The sequence below is a fragment of the Schistocerca cancellata genome, chromosome 10 (genome assembly GCF_023864275.1).
Source record: "Schistocerca cancellata isolate TAMUIC-IGC-003103 chromosome 10, iqSchCanc2.1, whole genome shotgun sequence".
Taxonomy (NCBI): domain Eukaryota; kingdom Metazoa; phylum Arthropoda; class Insecta; order Orthoptera; family Acrididae; genus Schistocerca; species Schistocerca cancellata.
This window is the reverse complement of record NC_064635.1, coordinates 186881789-186903940: the sequence shown is the minus strand read 5'-3', so window position 1 is coordinate 186903940 and position 22152 is coordinate 186881789. Positions and strand designations below refer to the sequence as shown.

Sequence of the window (22152 nt, the reverse complement as noted above, 5' to 3'; positions counted from 1 at the left end):
TGTACCTCTCTATCTACATTATTCCGTGATTTATTCAGTTTTCAAATTTATACTGACTTTTTGATCACCCGGTATATACAGGGTGTATCAAAAAGGATGGCGCAAACTTACACAGCTGAAAGTACACGATAATAGAAGCACAAATGTCCCAGTAAACATGGGTCCACAAACAAGCCGCTTGTGAGATAATCACAACTGCATGGTTCCACGCCGCCACTGACGGCATTGTTTGTACCATCGTCCGGTGTCCCCCTTGCACACCTTAGGCCGTCCTATGTTTGCTTTTTACACAATGGAATATTGCCGAGAGGTGCAGTTGGAATCACACCATACACGCAGAACCTACAGGAGAGATACTGTACACAGTCTCAAAGGGTATCAGTCGCCTCTGAGGGGTGCCACGTGTGCTGTGTTGTAGTTACAATGGAACCATACAGTAATGAAGAGTATGCGGATGTGCATTTCATGCAGGCGGTAGGGATAATGGCAATGCACGGGAGGCTGTCGCTTGTACCAAAAAACATATCCTGATCGAAGACACCCAGAAAGTCGTACAAGGGTCCATCAGCACCTAAGAGAACACGGGGTTTTGCACATGGCAGAGCAGGATGTAGGCCTGCTCTCATTGCGCCAGAGGTTGAGGATATGGTGCTGGAAGCAGTACAGTGCTCTCCAGGAACCGCGACGAGAGGAATTGCCACACAAGTGCCTGTACTGGGCCACAGTAGTGTATGGAGAATTTTACATCGCAATTTACTGTACCCTTACTACCTCCAACGAGATCAATGTCTCAATGATGCGGACTTTGTTCCTAGAGTGATGTTTTGTCAGTGGCTGCTACAGCAGGGTATAGTCGACCCTCGTTTCGCATGTAACATTTTATTTACAGACGAATTCACAAACGATGGTGGTTTTAACTGTCATAATACACATTTGTGGTGTGAAATAAACCCACATCCTGTTCATGAGTCACCACATCAGCAACGTTTCTCACTGAATGTGTGGTTAGGGGCCGGCCGCGGTGGTCTAGCTGTTCTAGGCGCTCAGTCCGGAACCGCGCGACCGCTACGGTCGCAGGTTCGAATCCTGCCTCGGGCATGGATGTGTGTGATGTCCTTAGGTTAGTTAGGTTTAAGGAGTTCTAAGTTCTAGGGGACTTATTAACACAGATGTTGAGTCCCATAGTGCTCAGAGCCATTTGAACCATTTTTTGTGGTTAGGGGCACTAGGCAGTCAACACATTGGGCCACACATTCTTCCACCACAACTTAATGGAGGGAGGTACCTTAGCTTTCTGCGGCGTCATCTTCCAGAATCGCTTGAGGATGTTCCCCTTCAGTATGTGGTACATGCATGATGGGGGTCTGGTACATTCTGTTGCTGGTTTGAGACGGCATCTAATGTGCAGATACGGCCAAAGATGGATAGGTCGAGGCGGACCTGTACCTTGGCCTCCAAGATCACCTGATATAAATCCTTTGGAGTTTTGTGTCAGGGGTTCAGCTCAAAAGCAAAGTGTACAGCATACCTGTTAACATGGTTGAAGAACTGGAGCAGAGAGTTGTACATGCTTGTCAAGAATTCCCCAATGATGCAGGGGTTCTCGAAAGGATTCGAAATTCATTGCATTCATGAAATGTGGACTAATTGCGATGTACGATCCAATAGTAAAATCTAAATTTCCAGTTAACGTTTACTAACTAGTACAATGTTTACAATGACGTCAGTGTCGGCTTGGAACGATACAGTCGTGATTATCTCGCAAGTGGCTCAATTGCGGAGCCGTGTTTACTGGGACATTTGTGCTTCTATTATCGTGTACTTTCAGCCGTGTACGTATAGGTTGTGTAGTTCTTGTCCTGCCATGGAAGCAGCCCTGTCCGAAAACTGGTACATATGGTGGTGTTTTTCTTTGCATTAAGAAATTATCTTTCGAAACGATGCCGTTGTCCAATTGAAAATTGCTGTGGATCTCATTCATCTCTGGAACCGGCCCAGTTGCAATCCTGGGTCGTAATTTTTTTAATTTATATAACGAGCTTATAACAATCAGTTTAAAAAGTCACGGATGCAAAATACTAACGCGAATTCTTTACAGACGAATGGAAAAACTGTTAGAAGCCGACCTCGGGGAAGATCAGTTTGGATTTCGTAGAAATATTGGAACACATGAGGCAGTACTGACCCTACGATTTACCTTAGAAGAAATACTAAGGAAAGGCAAACCTACGTTTCTAGATTTGTAGACTTAGAGAAAGCTTTTGACAATGTTGACTGGAATACTCCCTTTCAAATTCTGAAGGTGGCAGGGGTAAAATACAGGGAGCGAAAGGCTATTTATAATTTTTACAGAAACCAGATGGCTATTATAAGAGTCGAGGGGCATGAAAGGGAAGCATTGGTTGGGAAGGGAGTGAGACAGGGTTGTAGCTTCTCCCCGATGTTATTCAACCTGTATATTCAGCAAGCAGTGAAGGAAACTGTGGTGTCACCGCCAGACACCACACTTGCTAGGTGGTAGCCGCGGTCCGTTAGTATACGTCGGACCCGCGTGTCGCCACTGTCAGTGATTGCAGACCGAGCGCCGCCACACGGCAGGTCTACAGAGACTTCCTAGCACTCGCCCCAGTTGTACAACCGACTTTGCTAGCGATGGTTCACTGACAAAATATGCTCTCAGTTGCCGAGACGATAGTTAGCATAGCCTTCAGCTACGTCACTTGCTACGACCTAGCAAGGCGCCATTACCAGTTACTATTGAGATTATGAATAATGTACCGTCAAGAGCGATGTTCACCATTTATGGATTAAAGTTAAGTATTCCACCAGCTACGTCCGTTTTTTCTAAAGTCTAATTTCCTTGTCCTGTTCCAGACCTCACGCCAGCCTGCGTGAGCTAAAACGTGTGTCTTTCGACTTCCTCTAGTAAACCGGTGTTGGCTCTCCTGCCAACCCACAACAGAAGCAAAAGAAAAATTCGGAGTAGGTATTAAAATCCATGGAGAATAAATAAAAACTGTGAGGTTCTCCGATGACATTGTAATTCTGTCACAGACAGCAAAGTACTTGGAAGAGCAGTTCAACGGAATGGATAGTGTATTGAAAGGAGGATATAATGTGAACATCAACAAAAGCAAAACGAGGATAATGGAATGTAGTCGAATTAAGTCGGGTGATGCTGAGGGAATTACACTCCTGGAAATGGAAAAAAGAACACATTGACACCGGTGTGTCAGACCCACCATACTTGCTCCGGACACTGCGAGAGGGCTGTACAAGCAATGATCACACGCACGGCACAGCGGACACACCAGGAACCGCGGTGTTGGCCGTCGAATGGCGCTAGCTGCGCAGCATTTGTGCACCACCGCCGTCAGTGTCAGTCAGTTTGCCGTGGCATACGGAGCACCATCGCAGTCTTTAACACTGGTAGCATGCCGCGATAGCGTGGACGTGAACCGTATGTTCAGTTGACGGACTTTGAGCGAGGGCGTATAGTGGGCATGCGGGAGGCCGGGTGGACGTACCGCCGAATTGCTCAACACGTGGGGCGTGAGGTCTCCACAGTACATCGATGTTGTCGTCAGTGGTCGGCGGAAGGTGCACGTGCCCGTCGACCTGGGACCGGACCGCAGCGACGCACGGATGCACGCCAAGACCGTAGGATCCTACGCAGTGCCGTAGGGGACCGCACCGCCACTTCCCAGCAAATTAGGGACACTGTGGCTCCTGGGGTATCGGCGAGGACCATTCGCAACCGTCTCCACGAAGCTGGACTACGGTCCCGCACACCGTTAGGCCGTCTTCCGCTCACGCCCCAACATCGTGCAGCCCGCCTCCAGTGGTGTCGCGACAGGCGTGAATGGAGGGACGAATGGAGACGTGTCGTCTTCAGCGATGAGAGTCGCTTCTGCCTTGGTGCCAATGATGGTCGTATGCGTGTTTGGCGCCGTGCAGGTGAGCGCCACAATCAGGACTGCATACGACCGAGGCACACAGGGCCAACAGCCGGCATCATGGTGTGGGGAGCGATCTCCTACACTGGCCGTACACCACTGGTGATCGTCGAGGGGACACTGAATAGTGCACGGTACATCCAAACCGTCATCGAACCCATGGTTCTACCATTCCTAGACCGGCAAGGGAACTTGCTGTTCCAACAGGACAATGCACGTCCGCATGTATCCCGTGCCACCCAACGTGCTCTAGAAGGTGTAAGTCAACTACCCTGGCCAGCAAGATCTCCGGATCTGTCCCCCATTGAGCATGTTTGGGACTGGATGAAGCGTCGTCTCACGCGGTCTGCACGTCCAGCACGAACGCTGGTCCAACTGAGGCGCCAGGTGGAAATGGCATGGCAAGTCGTTCCACAGGACTACATCCAGCATCTCTACGATCGTCTCCATGGGAGAACAGCAGCCTGCATTGCTGCGAAAGGTGGATATACACTGTACTAGTGCCGACATTGTGCATGCTCTGTTGCCTGTGTCTATGTGCCTGTGGTTCTGTCAGTGTGATCATGTGATGTATCTGACCCCAGGAATGTGTCAATAAAGTTTCCCCTTCCTGGGACAATGAATTCACGGTGTTCTTATTTCAATTTCGAGGAGTGTAGATTAGGAAATGAGACACTTAAAGTAGTAAATGAGTTTTGCTATTTGGGGCGGGGGGGGGGGGGCAAAGTAACTGATGATGGTCGAAGTAGAGAGGATATAAAATGTAGACTGGCAATGGCAAGGAAGGCGTTTCTGAAGAAGAAAAATTTGTTAACATCGAGTATAGATTTAAGTGTCAGGAAGTCATTTCTGAAAGTATTTGTATGGAGTGTAGCCATGTATGGAAGTGAAACATGGATGATAACTAGTTGGGACAGGAAGAGAATAGAAGCTTTCGAAATGTGGTGCTACACAAGAATGCTGAAGATTAGATGGGTAGATCATATAACTAATGAGGAGGTATTGAATAGGACTAGGGAGGAGAAAAGTTTGTGGCACAACGTGACTAGAAGAAGGGATCGGTTGGTAGGACATGTTCTGAGGCATCAAGGATTCACCATTTTAGTTTTGTAGGGCAGCGTGGAGGGTAAAAATCGTAGAGGGAGACCAAGAGATGAATACACTAAACAGATTCAGAAGGATGTAGGTTGCAGTAGGTACTGGGAGATGAAGAAGCTTGCACAGGATAGAGTAGCATGGGGAGCTGCATCAAACCAGTCTCTGGACTGAAGACCACAACAACAACAACAACGACTTTTGATTGTATTTGACACACTTATCATTGTTCTATTGTGTAAACTGCCCCAATGTAAACCTAGACACTATTGTAAATACTACTACTGCTGTCTGGTGTTCGTCTTTTATTGTTTTAATTTTACATTAAGAACTTGGTATATCGACCTTCTTTTTATTGTTCTACAATGGAAATTGAAATTATGTTAATATGGAACTTTCGTAACTAGTGCTGGCTATATGGTCTTTGCTGCCCAAAGGCAAAAGTAACAAAAAAATACTGTCACCGAACTTTAACGTACCACTTGATACTGAACTCGCACTAAAGTTATGGTCTATGTCTTCGAATGTATGCTGGTCTGAAAATAAAATGTATGAGAACATGTTCCGGAGCGCTCGCTCCATAACTAGGTACCAGTGTCAAATGCTGAAATGGTGGTCAGCTGCGCTATGATCAAATTAAAGAAGGTACGCCGCTGGCTGTTTTCGACTGCGCAAGCCTTGATGTGACGTCATTCATGCTGCCACTAAGTGTGATAACCTGCTCACAGCACCAGGTCAGTATTTTTCTTTGAATGTGCGTGTAAAGTACTGTGCCAGCAACACAGTGAATTCTGTTGATGAGCCACTAAAGAGACCCTTTTCCAGTAGATCTTTGGAGGAGAAATATTTAAAAAGTTAGGTAGACATATACCAAATGAAAGGGAAGATTTGGGTGATGCTCACTGATTTGGCTCATTCTACTGTTAACAGGGGCAGGTAAATGGACTTTTCAAGTTCCCTGAATACATCACCTGAGCATTCCATAGAAAAGGGGAAAATACTCTCTAAAGATTTACAAGTAGAGTATGAGGGATTTTTGAGCATTGCTTTACGAATCGATTCCTTAGCTCAGTGGTCAAGTGCAGTGGTTGGCAGTTCGCCGGCTTGGGTTCGAAACTTGCTGCTACCATCTGGTTTGTTTTTAACTTCCATTTAATTATACTTCTCACAGTGTTGAACTATCAATTATACGTAAAATTTAAATATATGTAAAAAGTTCAATTTACATGCACCAAATAAATAAATTCCATTTAGTTATGGTTATTACCATTGTAAAGGCTATAGGGGGTGCTAAAAAAAGCGATGCAAGGAAATTAAGTATGAATGTGTATGAGAAGAGTTGAATCTGTAGGCATGATGTTCGGAATGTACTTTTTTGTTTTTTGTGTTTATTATTCTGAAACAGTGATGCATAGAGTACAGGGGGAATGAAAGTGCAGGGCATATTAATGCATAAATAAAAACATAGTGGTAATCCTACATGTATAAACAAGAGACTTGATCTTTGTATATTAGGTAAAGCTAATATCGGAACAATATTAAGTCATGAGGAAATAATGAAACACAGTCTGTTTATTTTGGAAATATTGTAGAATACTGATAAAATTTTGCATTAGCCCTGACTGAGATCTATTTATGAATATACCCTTCCAGTGTAATCCAAAGTTATTACAAGGGTTGTGGTAGGTGAAATTCTGGTGTAGAGTGTAATTTTGATTCATGAGTTGTGATGACAACATTGAACATGTGGGCAGCAGTGTTACTTCCTTGTCCTGTTACTTCCTTGTCTCACAATCTGAAAAATGACATCACACTCTTGAGATCGGCATTATAGGAAATATGTAAACAGTCATCTGTCTCTGCTGCAAGACAAAGTGTATTGGAAACTGAATGTATTGGGATTTTCACAATAAAATATGTACTTTTTTATTTTATATTGTTGTTGGTGGAAAGGGTTTTATGTAAACCTTCAAGAATGCATTGAATTCCCCTCATTTGGGTGAAACTTTTTCGAGTAATCGACGAAAAAAAATTCTGCTTTCTGTGTGATACACTAGTGCCTTAAAATTAATAAACTACATATTGTGGTGGCAGAGATTAGTAGTTAGGGGCATTGGACATGAAATTAGTTGAAATTTGACATTTTCTGTTTTCTACTCCATAATGTACTTTTTACTTTCCTGAACATTTTGGTATATAATACATTAAAATCAGACAATGGTGAGACCTTCAAATAATATTTTGAATGTTGACATGTGACTGTCAAATTTCGCGACCAGGCATATACTGCCACAGTTGAGCAGTCATACCTTGGGAACTACACAGTCTAGAAGGCTGTGAATTGCTTTGTTTTGTGCCTACTGCTACGTCTCAGAAGTTGGCATTACGAATAAACACATCAGTCTTTTGTTTCTGATACTAGTTTTCGTTGTGATTATCGGCTATTTTTGTAATAATCGAACTTCTGTTCCTTTTTATACGTAAGTAAAATGACTAAGCATAAAAGTAACTTCAAGTAACGCAAATTTGGGGATAACAGATATATGAGACCTGCATTTTCTTCTGAAATACTTGAAAACACATGTGGTAGCAGCGAAGGAAACCACGATAATGTTTCTGAAGTGACCACACCCCTTAGTGCATGGAAAAGGAAAGTAACTTTAGAAATGGGTGACAGTGGTAAAAGTAATGATATTAAGTAACACAGGAAAAACTGCTCTTGGGAAGGGTCATCCTCTTCCACTAAGTCTTGCACTTTCTGTACGTGGTACGGAAAGTTGTTTTCGTCATGTAGAACGTCCAGTATTACAGTGCGTGACACCTGCCCCGATGAACAATCGGATACATTTTACCGTGTTGTGCTCTGAGCCATAATATAAGAACGTAGGATTAACTTAACCTGTGGCAGCTATTGTGTAAGAGTACACGAACACGTGAGTCCCCTAACTTCTGGCACCTTTCAGAGTTATTGGTTATTTTTCTATGAATGCTGTTAAGCATAATCAAATGCAATAATCTGAAATACACGGCGCTAAATTTACCACACTGTGCTACATTGGCACTTCTCTAGACATCGTGAAACTTGGCATCAGGTCACAAGCACACCATGAGTTGTGCACGTTTTAGGGGTTTTGCGCCTGCGCAACTGGCGTGACGTAATTGTCTTTCAGGTCATATACCTACGGATTTGAAAAACAATATGCGCGGTTCACGGTGTGCACAGCTAGCCCTTCCCTTACCTTTGTGCAACAAGTTTACGTTACTGACACCAGGTGGTAGCACACTGCAGTATAGTTTTATTCCTGTTCGTTTCACATAAATCCCACTAGATGGTAGCACACTCCTCAGGCGCGCCAATTCACTCACTATGAAGTAAAATTAGATCATACATCAATACTCGTTACAGTTATACTGACAGAAAAACCTATTTTGTTGTGGGATTATGAATGAGGTATAAAATATTAAGTTTTACTTCAGTTGGGAGCAAGTAGCGATGGGCCAACTTAGGTTTACGCCAAACCGAGTTGAAAGTTTACATACACCGACTTCAAACAGAGTTGAACCGAGTTGGGGAAAAAAATAAAAAAACTAAGATAACATACAATGCTGTTCTCTACCTCAGGTCTGGGCAGATTACAACTGAGTTCTTCAGTTAACCAACCCGAGCTTCGTGGTTTCCCAATCGGTGATGGATAGTACATAGGGCGCAATTTTTGGTCTTTTGGCTTGAAATTTTGAAGATAGACGTGTGAAAAACCTGAAACATGGTGAATAGATGTTGATGATTACCAAGCGATCGTACGGTAGTCAAATGGCTGTTCACGATTGTGACATCATACCCAGCTATAGGTGGTTTGGAACTTTGAAAATAAACTTGTGAAACATCCGAAATTCGCGGTATAAATTTTGACAGCCATTGATCGATCGTAAGGTAGCCAAAAGCCAGTTCATGAACATGACTGCATACCGAGTTACAGGCCGCGATTTTGGATCCTTTCACATGAAGTTTTGAAGATGTTGATACACCCAGAATTTGCAGTAATTGTCTTCTGGCGATCTGACGATTTTAAGGTAGCCAAAAGCCTAGTTATGGGTGCCACACTACAAGCTGAAATTCGAAAATTCTCTCATGAGACACTTTGAATTTGCTCTTAAGTTTGGACGGAGATTGTGAGATCTTAAGGCAGCCAAATGACTCGTCATGTGGAATGAATGGTTGCCGTGCTATAGACCACAATTCGAAAATACACTCGTGAGACGCCCAGAATTTTCTGTACGGATTTTGACGACAATCGATGTTAAGGCAGCCAAAGTCCATGGCTCGAGCATGAATGCTAATGCTTTGTTTATGTCCACTTTATAATAAAATTTATCAATCGCTTCCAAATATTTCGATCAAACAAAATAAATCACGGTAAGCTAGCACACTGTTAAAGACCACAGTGAGTGACATCCCATTCTTTAGTAATAGACACAACTCAGCTCAATACGGGTTCGATTGGCATGACGACAGTAAACTCGTGCGAACAGTCATCGGTAACAGCGGCCGCCGCGTACCACGTGAACACTACTCTACTTAGTAAGAATCTGACTCTGGTTGACTTGAAATCTGCTTAACCCGGCTTGGTAACTCGAGTTGACCCATCTCTAATAACGACCCATGGTGTGAACAGGACAGTCAAAGAAGCAACGACTTCCACTGAAAACGTCCTCCGCAGATGCGGTTGGAACGTTAAATTTTAATGTGAAATCCATCCGCCCACGATTTAACAGCCCGGAATCTTTTGTTAACTGCGAATAAATAATTTCTTACAAAATCGGTATAAAACATTTCTTTACTGTGTTGCTCCTAATTACTTTTTGTTTGGTAACTGATAATTTTTTGATACGTTATCAGCCAATAACTAAATAAGCCACTGCGTTATGCTTACCATATTAAAAAATATCGCCCACAAAATTTAAAAAAAAAGAGACATTTCTTCCTTTTTCTGTATCTACATAGCCCTGTTTAACACAGATAAATTTCCGTCGAACAGTGATGTGCACATCTTGTGAATGACTTCCTTCACGATAACGACATCGCTCGACTAGAGTGGCCAGCATTTCCTCCAGACATAAATCCTATCCAACATGCCTGGCATAGATTGAAAAGGGCTGTTTATGGACGCTGTGACTCACTAACCACTCTGAGAGATCTACGCCGAATCGCTGTTGAGGAGTGGGCAATCTGGACCAACAGTGCCTTCATGCCACGACGAATACAGGCATGCATCAATGCAAGAGGACGTGCTACTGGGTAGTAGAGGTACCTGTGTGTACAGCAGTATCGACCACTTCCTTTGAAGGTCTTGCTGTATGGTGGTACAACAAGCAATATGTGGTTTTCATGGGCAATAAAAAGGGGTGAAGTGATGTTTATGTTGATCTCTATTCCAGTTTTCTGTACAGGTTCCGGAACTCTCGGAACCGAGGTGATGCAAAACTTTTTTCGATGTGTGTATTTACTGATCAGTTAATGATTTCTCATAATTTGTAACCATACTATTAAGATTTATTACTCTAAGAAGGATTTTCTCCACCAGTTCACCCATCAGACTGACTGCAGTGTCCAGTACATCATAGTGATAGCATCGGTTAGATTAAGAAAAATGGGTCATTCCTTTCCAATGTACACTCCTGGAAATTGAAATAAGAACACCGTGAATTCATTGTCCCAGGAAGGGGAAACTTTATTGACACATTCCTGGGGTCAGATACATCACATGATCACACTGACAGAACCACAGGCACATAGACACAGGCAACAGAGCATGCACAATGTCGGCACTAGTACAGTGTATATCCACCTTTCGCAGCAATTCATTGTCGCAGCAATTCATTGTCCCAGGAAGGGGAAACTTTATTGACACATTCCTGGGGTCAGATACATCACATGATCACACTGACAGAACCACAGGCACATAGACACAGGCAACAGAGCATGCACAATGTCGGCACTAGTACAGTGTATATCCACCTTTCGCAGCAATGCAGGCTGCTATTCTCCCATGGAGACGATCGTAGAGATGCTGGATGTAGTCCTGTGGAACGGCTTGCCATGCCATTTCCACCTGGCGCCTCAGTTGGACCAGCGTTCGTGCTGGACGTGCAGACCGCGTGAGACGACGCTTCATCCAGTCCCAAACATGCTCAATGGGGGACACATCCGGAGATCTTGCTGGCCAGGGTAGTTGACTTACACCTTCTAGAGCACGTTGGGTGGCACGGGATACATGCGGACGTGCATTGTCCTGTTGGAACAGCAAGTTCCCTTGCCGGTCTAGGAATGGTAGAACGATGGGTTCGATGACGGTTTGGATGTACCGTGCACTATTCAGTGTCCCCTCGACGATCACCAGTGGTGTACGGCCAGTGTAGGAGATCGCTCCCCACACCATGATGCCGGGTGTTGGCCCTGTGTGCCTCGGTCGTATGCAGTCCTGATTGTGGCGCTCACCTGCACGGCGCCAAACACGCATACGACCATCATTGGCACCAAGGCAGAAGCGACTCTCATCGCTGAAGACGACACGTCTCCATTCGTCCCTCCATTCACGCCTGTCGCGACACCACTGGAGGCGGGCTGCACGATGTTGGGGCATGAGCGGAAGACGGCCTAACGGTGTGCGGGACCGTAGCCCAGCTTCATGGAGACGGTTGCGAATGGTCCTCGCCGATACCCCAGGAGCAACAGTGTCCCTAATTTGCTGGGAAGTGGCGGTGAGGTCCCCTACGGCACTGCGTAGGATCCTACGGTCTTGGCGTGCATCCGTGCGTCGCTGCGGTCCGGTCCCAGGTCGACGGGCACGTGCACCTTCCGCCGACCACTGGCGACAACATCGATGTACTGTGGAGACCTCACGCCCCACGTGTTGAGCAATTCGGCGGTACGTCCACCCGGCCTCCCGCATGCCCACTATACGCCCTCGCTCAAAGTCCGTCAACTGCACATACGGTTCACGTCCACGCTGTCGCGGCATGCTACCAGTGTTAAAGACTGCGATGGAGCTCCGTATGCCACGGCAAACTGGCTGACACTGACGGCGGCGGTGCACAAATGCTGCGCAGCTAGCGCCATTCGACGGCCAACACCGCGGTTCCTGGTGTGTCCGCTGTGCCGTGCGTGTGATCATTGCTTGTACAGCCCTCTCGCAGTGTCCGGAGCAAGTATGGTGGGTCTGACACACCGGTGTCAATGTGTTCTTTTTTCCATTTCCAGGAGTGTATTATATCGGCTTTACACACGTGACTTGTCTTTTTTATATGCAATACAACTAACAGTGTGATTGGATTTGAGGACTGAAGGCATGATTTCATAAATAATAAGGAGTAGAGTAACACTTGTTTTAACGTTTATTCATAATTTGTTTGTACAGTATGTTCTCGGTTACATATATAATACTCTCTGATAGCATTATTTCTTCATTTTTTTGCATTTTTTTTTACAGGGTCTTGTAGAGAACAGTGGACCCTCTGTCCCAGGAGGATTCTGACCAAGCAGCACATTGTCCTATGACCTTGGACAGCTCTCTCAGGATTTTGACCAAGGAGGACGTTCACCCATTACCTTGAACGATAACTATCTCAGGACTTTGACCAAGGAGCACTTTGATTCTTTGACGAAATCTGGCAACACTGTACCCTTGACCACCGACCTTTTGGAGGTCTGGAAACGCTGCAGGCTGTCCTGAAACATACATTGCCCTATGACAGTTGCACCCATCCAGCTAGTGAACAAGTCTGAGGTGCCTTCTACTATGAAAAGTGAAATACAGTGCGATGCACTTCACCATTTGGGGAGCCTGTTGTAAAAGGGGAGGAAGCGCTGAATGGAAGGGGTTTGTAAATCACTGCAGTTTCAACCTACTGTGATTAATAATACCCCTCTGGTAAATGGCTGCAAGAGTAATGGAGGTTTACCTTACACTCAGTGTGTAAACCTAGAGGCCTCATTCAACATGATACATCTGACATGTAGGGAAGCGAATGTAATCAGTTGTGGAGTATGGATCACATTGGGATGAATAGTATCTTCATTTGGGCTGTGGTGTCAGACATGGATCATTCCAGTGGGTGGCAGAGAAAGCTGGGGTGACAAGCATGGCCCATGGTATTTCAATGAATTTCAGAATCTGCAGTGCTGTCCACAGAATTCATCGTGATTTTCTGGTTCTAAGTCGAGTGGAAGCGTTGTATCAGAGACTTTAGGCTAATGTCATGCTACGACTTACTGTATCTGCGCCTTAGGACTGAGAAGTATTGGCTTCTCCCCAACACGCATATCTTCCTCATTTGTCTTCAGAAGACCAATAATGCGAATTAACAAGATCACCGATGAGCATGCGCTACTTGAAGAAATACAAGAGGATGCAATTGAATTCAAATGTGCCTCGAGTGCTAAAGATTAGTTTCAACAAATGGGGCTCGAGGAATTTTGGACCATTTTCGTTCCTGTTTCTGAAGGAGTGGCAAAGGGAGCCTTGAAATTCCTTGTATAGTTCTGCTCTGCATCCCTATGTGACACTGTACTCTCGTCACTAGCCATCATGAAAACGAAACACCTCCGGCGCCTAAATATAGAGCGTGAAATAAGAAAAGAATTAATAAACAAACAAAGAAACATAGAATGCATGAGACATTTTGGGGTTGCAAAGAGGGGCACCAGGTAGAAAAACTTTGGGAACCACTGCTTTGAGCTATACGATAATCCCTGGACGATGCATTCTGTGGAAAGTGTTAAAGCAAAGCTGGGACAGTCACTCAGAGGAGAGTGACATTCACACATGGGTTTGATCGATGCATCCTTCCTCAGTCGTTCGCATCATACACGGCATGATTTACAGCTAACTGCCAGTTGTATCCAATCTGACCAAAGCAGTATCCATCCTATGCCAATGAGTTACAAAGTGTCCACTAAGGCTTTTTAGCATTAATTCAGCAGCAAGAAAGAGCTGCAGAATAAATATAGTTACAGTTGAAACAGCTACTAGTACAACAAAATTTCGTGTTTTCCGTCAATATCTCAGAAGCTGTAGAAGTTGTTAAGTTTATTTACTGACTCGTTCCATGACTGCAGAACTTTTCTTCTCAGATTGGTCCTAAGGCACTAGACATATGAAAGCAAGAGACAAATTAAGTGCTTGCACAGCGAAATAAGAAAAATTATCCTGTTGGTATATTCTGTGACCATGCCAAGGCCTTTGATTGTGTGGATCACAAAATTCAACATAGAAAACTAAAGTGTTATGGCATTGATGCCATGCCTTTTGCATACGTGCAAGTCAATTACATGAAACTGTCATTAAAAAATTGGCGCTCTGAAGCTTCCGTACAAAATTACTTATGTGTGTAGACAGCTGATGCATTCTGGGAATAGAGGATCTCGACGAGTTTTGCCTGTTATCGACAATGACACTGGCGAGGTATGAGCCCCAGGGACTCCAAGGCTTTCGAGAATGTTGGGTTGGGTTGTTTGGGGAAGAAGACCAGACAGCGAGGTCATCGGTCTCATCGGATTAGGGTAGGATGGGGGAGGAAGTCGGCCATGCCCTTTTAAAGGAACCATCCCGGCATTTGCCTGGAGCGATTTAGGGAAATCACGGAAAACCTATAACAAGATGGCCGGACGCGGGATTGAACCAATCGAGAATATTTCAATTTCAAGTTTGAAGGCGTATAACAAATGACAAAAGAATGTTTTTTTCTTGTGATATAATTATAAATTAACAATATTTTGATTCTACTCCATTACTTGTAATGTGAAACCTTTCTTCTTGTCAAATTTCATGATTCTATATCAAGGGAAAATCCCTGCAAGTTTTGATCCAAATGTCCAAATGTGTGTGAAATTTGATGGGACTTAACTGCTAAGGTCATCAGTCCCTAAACTTACACACTGCTTAACCTAAATTATCCTAAAGACAAACACACACACACACACACACACCCATGCCCGAGGGAGGACTCGAACCTCAGCCGGGACCATCCGATAAGTCCATGACTGCAGCGTGCAAGTTTTGATGAGTGAGTTTGCGGGTATGAAAATATTTGACATAAAGGGCCGTATCTTATGGTTGCATTGGCTTGGAAGCTTACATTTATTACACTGCCAAGAGACACGGACCTTGGTATGTGACATAAATTTAAACTTGATGTATTTACCCAGTCCTGAAAAGTAGGGGTCTTAACAGACAGAAGGACAGACAAACAGTCTGATAACAAATGACAAAAAAAATTTTGCGATATAATTACAAATTCACGATTTTAGGATTTTTTACTTCATTTGTAGTATCCAACCTTGTTTCCTGCCAAATTTCATGATTCTATGTCAACGAGAAGTACCATGTAAATTTTGATGAGTGAGTTTACGAGTAGCAAAATATGTGACTTAAAGGGCTATGTTTTTTGATTGCAGTGACTTAAAAGATTCACTTTCTTCCATCACCAAGGGAGTGTAGGGTTTAATCTCTGACACAGATTTCAACTTGATACTTCTACGCACTGCTTAGGAAAAGGCTTCTGAATAGTGGGACAGACAGACAGAGGGCCAGACAACATTGTGATCCTGTAAGGGTACCGTTTTTACAGACTGTGGCACAGAACTCTAGAAATATAATCTTGTTTAGTCTTCACGCTCAGATTATGTTTTTTTTTTTTAATACAATCCTTATGTCTATTTTCAAATTAATTTCAGTTGCGCTTCTTACGTAAAAAAACTCTGATATATCAACGCACAAATGTATTTTGTTTTTTGAATAGGCACTCAGAATACATAGAACAGTGAAACATCAAGGGAAAGAAACGTACAGGAAAAACTTTCCAAAATGAAATCGCAGGTTTAGACATTTATCTTTGTTTCCCAAGCTGCAGTTTTTTCGTAAAATGCTTTGGTTTCATTATTGCCGGGAATGTACTTGAGCATTGTGCGTATATGTTTAATTTTGTTTTCTTTGACTTGACACGCACCATTTGGATAAGTGAGTCTTCTTGGCACTTCTGGGATAAGTGGATATGTTGGTCCGAGGACAAAAGAGTTTTGAATTATACCTGCTATGAATGGTTTTGCCACAATTCCGTTCTGTACTGCAGAAAAGCAGAATTCTGTAAGAGTTGAAACAGTATACGATACCACTTTATCTCAATGAACATTCGTAAGACAATTCCCTATGGAATTGATGCTTCTTTTGTAATAATAAACATCTTCACATTCAACGGTTGTAAATGCTAAAATTTCCTTGACCTAATTATGTTTTCACCCACGTTCATCTATATGTTACATCTGTCCACACAGGTCAGTGTTCTTTTCACTACTGCAAAGTATATCTGATGGCAGAAAGGAATATCCCCTGATAAGGAAAATAAGTCTGACGTTCAAAAACGCATCTGAGCTCTTACAGCCATTAAAGACTCCATGAGAATCTCGTTCTTATCCTGGACTGTACGTCTGACACTAGACTTCTTTAACACTAGATGGAACACAGATACTGAAATAATGGAGGAGAAAATTAGGTGCACCTCCTGACAAGAAAAAAAGCGTAAGTCTTGGGCTAAAGCTCTTTCGCCAATAAATATGAATATTCTGTTACTGGAAATGACATACAGAAAATGCAGACTAAAGTTATTTTGATATTAAACAATGCATGTTGGGCACCTGAACATTGCAGTACTCATAGCTCAAAACCATGAAAATGTGGTCTTAAGTCGTTTTGCAAATTCACCATTCCTACGTACACTGAACCTATTCGATCGTGTTTAATATCCCAGAAAAAATCAGTGCTAAAGTAATGGGGCTTATCAAATCAGCAAACTTTATGAACTTCACTATTTTGAGTTTATTGTCAGAAATAAGCTTAATATTCCTAATACATTGAAGCGTCAGTTACGTGTAAGGACAATCAGATATTGGTCAATTAATGGAGATATGAACTTAGCTATTCGATCATATCTATTGATATAAAGTTCTGCGTCTTAAATAAATAAATAGGTCGTGATCACCAAGTTCCATTGTAAATTATCAATTTGAACTCGACAATCACTTTCATTACTCTTATGTAACTATGCCTCAACAAAATCTCCAATAATTCTAATAAATATGCTTCTGCGCCATAACTGCATACGCATCACACTTCTGTAGAGAAATCGTATCAGGAGAATATTACATCTTCAGCAAAATACGTTATGCTTTTGTTCTCATTAATAAAATGCCTCGATCCCATCTGTACAACCTGTGTGCTTTTTGATGACACCTTCTTCCAAGAGGAACGTGCACCTAAATCAAAACCTGTATTGTCGTTCTATAGCCCAAAGGGCTACCAAACGAACAAGGAAAGGTTGTCCGCCTCCACTACCTCGAGCGTACGTGGAATGCTTCTGCAGATCAAAATGGCGCCACTCACAATAGCTGGCTGAAGTCATTTATTGATTTCTGGTTAATGGGGACATCATCAGAACACGGTTCTTTCACAACCAAACAATACCAGTCAGTTTCAGCAAAAGGAATGTTTGAAATAAGTTTGTATAGTACGCATTAGACACAAGAGTGGAACGACCGACCCACGTTGGCAGAGAAGATCTACCAAAAGCTTCAACATTTAAGTATCTTGTTTCTAAAGTCACTGGTGATGGCCAACTTACAGACGAGGTCAACGCGAGGACGCAGTCAGCCTGGATGAAGTGGAAAAAGGCATCAGGCGTCACCTGCGACATCGGATTAAGGATCATATGATGTCAAAGATCGAGCGGACTGTGATCCGTCCTTTTGCTCTCTATGGCACCAAATTTGGCCAGCTACGAAACAGGCAAAACGACGATTTGGGACCATGGAGACTAAGGTGCTTAGATGGAAATGTGTCATCACTCGACTGGATCGTGTTTCGGATGGCACTATAAGTAAACGTTTCAGGCTCGCAACGATCCAGAAGAAAGTGCGAGAAAACCGTCTACATTGGTCTGGACATGTTATCTGCGCAGAGGACAATGCCATTGAGAGGGAGAACGCCCAATGGAAGTCATTGGAAAAAGACCCAAGGGACGACCTAGACAGCATGGGCCAATACTCTGCACAACACAAGACGGAAACTTCCTGGCAGATTAAAACTGTGTGCCGGACCGAGACTTGAACTCGGGACCTTTGCCTTTCGAGGGCAAGTGCTCTACCGTCTGAGCTACCCAAGCACAACTCACGCCCCGTCCTCACAGCTTTACTTCTGCCAGTGCCTCGTCTCCTACCTTCCAAACTGAAGACTGTAAATCTCCATCCAGACATGGCCCATGGTCGAACAAAACAGAGACAGCGAATCTATTCAGCGGACCCACGAGACAGGACAAACGCTAGAGAAAAAGAAGTAGATAGGACACATTAGAGTTCTTTGGTCCCTGTCAGGAAATCTGTACGCTTGATAAGGCAATGTTTGGGATTCGTGTTTTCTGGATATTTGACTTTGCGATTGCTGTCAGTGGACAGGCACGTACAACACCTGTGAATAATCTGTGACGTACATTTATACTTATTTGGACAAAGGAAAAAAAATATATATGTAGGGGTGGTGCATCACACTCCGCAAAGACCCAAGGGACGACCTAGACAGCATGGGCCAATACTCTGCACAACACAAGACGAAAACTTCCTGGCAGATTAAAACTGTGTGCCGGACCGAGACTTGAACTCGGGACCTTTGCCTTTCGAGGGCAAGTGCTCTACCGTCTGAGCTACCCAAGCACAACTCACGCCCCGTCCTCACAGCTTTACTACTGCCAGTGCCTCGTCTCCTACCTTCCAAACTGAAGACTGTAAATCTCCATCCAGACATGGAAATGGAAATGAGCGTTTGGCGTCATTGGCCGGGAGGCCCCTCGCGGGGCAGGTCCGGCCGCCTTGGCGCAGGTCTTATTACATTCGGCGCCACATTGGGCGACCTGCACGCCGGATGGGGATGAAATGATGATGAACACAACACAACACCCAGTCCCTGAGTGGAGAAAATCTCCGACCCAGCCGGGAATCGAACCCGGGCCCGGAGGACGGCAATCCGTCACGCTGACCACTCAGCTACTGGGGCGGACCATCCAGACATGGCCCATGGTCGAACAAAACAGAGACAGCGAATCTATTCAGCGGACCCACGAGACAGGACAAACGCTAGAGAAAAAGAAGTAGATAGGACACATTAGAGTTCTTTGGTCCCTGTCAGGAAATCTGTACGCTTGATAAGGCAATGTTTGGGATTCGTGTTTTCTGGATATTTGACTTTGCGATTGCTGTCAGTGGACAGGCACGTACAACACCTGTGAATAATCTGTGACGTACATTTATACTTATATGGACAAAGGAAAAAAATATACATATGTAGAGGTGGTGCATCACACTCCGCATTTTTAACCTAGTGCGCATCCCTTGGCCTATGCAGTTCATTCATGGTGATCTCATGAGACTCTAGGCAATGTAGCGTATTGTAACAGTCTACCAGAATGACCGTGCCACATTACTCCACTTCTCACCTCCAGTTTAATCCTAACGTATGTGTGTTGCTGACCAGCTGTACTTAATTCACACACAATACCAAGCGCCCATGATGCCTAAACAACAGCGATAATCCACAAAACGTGGTGAGCGGAAATAGATTATTTTTGCTGCTGGTTATAGATTAACAAGCTGTAGAGGTCACGCAAGATATCTTGGCCTGGGGGACAGAAACACATGCTTGTTTTGAGACCTGTTCCAAAGTGGCAGCCACCTCAGTTGTCTGTTGCCTACTGAGGCGTGTCCATTACCAGTTACGTGCGATACGTTCTCTGCCCGCATCGCCTACATTGTGGGAATGGAGGCTAGCGCACGCTGGGGGCACTGCAACCGTTCTTAAGTTATTTTGAAGAAAGGGTTCAGTGAACAAATTTAATTGTCCTGCGTCTCAAAGCCTCATTCTTCAGATTCATCACGAACTGCCTTTTATTTCCTTGACGGTTATATTTATTCTGATATTTTATGAGTATCGTATTGCTCGAAATCTGAATACTTTTCAATGAAAAATAGCGGTCGCTATGAATTTGCGTTTGGTGCATATTAGACCATACATGGCCACATACGAAATGGAGCTAACATATTGACATTTTCTTCAATCTTGAGAGAAGATCTATATCCACCGCAGGTCTTGCCTGTAATACACTTGCTTCCGAACGTGTATGCAAACGATAGAAACGCTTGGGATACTCAAACGAGTTTTTTTAACAAAGCAGAGTGTTTTATCATATAGCTAACATGCAAAATCTTCTTATCTTCTGTGATATGTGACTACAGATTTTTTCAATGAAATAATGTAATTATTTTATGTGCCATCGATAGCTAGTGAAATGAGAATTAGTATTGGTTTGTAACAACATAAGAGAAGAATCAGTGTGTATTGTATATTACACTGGGGACCTAGAAACGACGGTCCGCAGCTCGTGGTCGTGCGGTAGCGTTCTCGCTTCCCACGCTCGAGTTCCCCGGTTCGATTCCCGGCGGGGTCAGGGATTTTCTCTGCCTCGTGATGACTGGGTGTTGTTCGCTGTCCTTAGGTTAGTTGGGTTTAAGTAGTTCTAAGTTCTAGGGGACTGATGACCGTAGATGTTAAGTCCCATAGTGCTCAGAGCCATTTGAACCATTTGAACCATTTGAACCTAGAAACGACGGAGAGGCGGCGTCCCGCTGTAGCCCTCAGTGGTTCACAACCCCACAATAGGCCACAGCAGTCCACCCCCCCCCCCCCCCCCCACCTCCGCCCCACACCGAACCCAGGATTATTGTGCGGTTCAGCCCCCCAGTGAACACCCCCCCCTCCCCCCCCCCCCCGCCCACTCTGGGAACATCTCACCGCGCCGACTTCTCGTGAATATATGTATATGGATAGAGTACACAGCAATATCACATAGAGCAAGCATTAAAGCCGTCATTCCGAGGAACATGTAGCCACTCGTCAGACGCAAAAAATAACGAAAATAAATATTTCTAGTAACATTATCAATAATAAAAAATAGTTACATAAATTGCTGAAATCATGTTTCCTCTTCAACATTTCAATAAAACTTCACATGCACACAGCACAAAGACATAGTTTGGCTATGAACTATTAGTGGACAGGTTGACAAACATCTGTTTCGCATGTGTACTTACAATGACACACACAATATGTTGAAATACACAACAACATTTAAGACATTCTCACAAGTTTCTGTAACTCACCTGTAAGTAACACTGCTTAAGATATTCCACGTGATGCTTTTTCAAATATTTATGTATGTTCATACATCCCAGCTCTACCGAATTTAGATGTTTCATTCATACAATCCGAAATCACACAGGTAGCAATGATGGAATTTATTCGTTTTATCTTCTGCTCTCGAATAATTCATATGGACCTGATCTGCACAGCGTCTCCCACATTGTATATAACTAGCCAAGTCATTCATATGCCATTGTCCCAGCCAAAGTCTTTTTTCCATGTGTCGCGATTCGATCTTCTGTCTTCCTTCTGTCATATTTTTGGCGATCTGGGGAAATTAATACTTTGTTTAGAAATTTTATCGCCCCTGTTGCCAAACACCACGGTACATAGTGGAACACCAGTGTTTTTGTGATCCAGGATGTTAGTATCATTTCCGAAGGATGGTAGTTTTTGTAGCCAGTTTTGATGACGCTTACTACCACGTTAAACCCTGAACAGTCTACTCAATACCGTCATTGTGCATTCATCTGAAACTGAAGCAGGCCGCTAGTTTAAAATTTAAATATGTTCAACAGCTTTCTTCTGAATGAAGTCATTACAAAATTTTGATCTAAGTTGTGGGGCGTCGCATGTGAAATGGGATTTTCGACGAATCTTTTCACGAAATACTCTTCTTCTAATATCTTAACACCAGTTTTGCTGTTTGCTTTTCATAATGGACGGAATTGGACAAACTTGGAGAGACGTCTACAACAGCTAGGATGTGTAAGAAATTCCAGTTAGGTTTTTAATGTTCCAAACAAACGGTAACATTACCGCTACATTTGTTGACTCAGAAACAACACAATATGTTACTTCTCTAT

General features: G+C 43.7%; 2 non-coding genes across 2 annotated transcripts; both read right to left on the bottom strand.

Annotated features, from left to right (window-relative positions):
* Positions 1 to 18189: 18189 nt before the first annotated feature.
* Trnas-cga (transfer RNA serine (anticodon CGA)) lies at positions 18190 to 18264 on the bottom strand. The gene has a single exon. It is a non-coding gene; the product is annotated as a tRNA-Ser (tRNA).
* A 469-nt stretch (positions 18265 to 18733) lies between these two features.
* Trnas-cga (transfer RNA serine (anticodon CGA)) lies at positions 18734 to 18808 on the bottom strand. Its single transcript has one exon. It is a non-coding gene; the product is annotated as a tRNA-Ser (tRNA).
* Positions 18809 to 22152: the final 3344 nt, after the last annotated feature.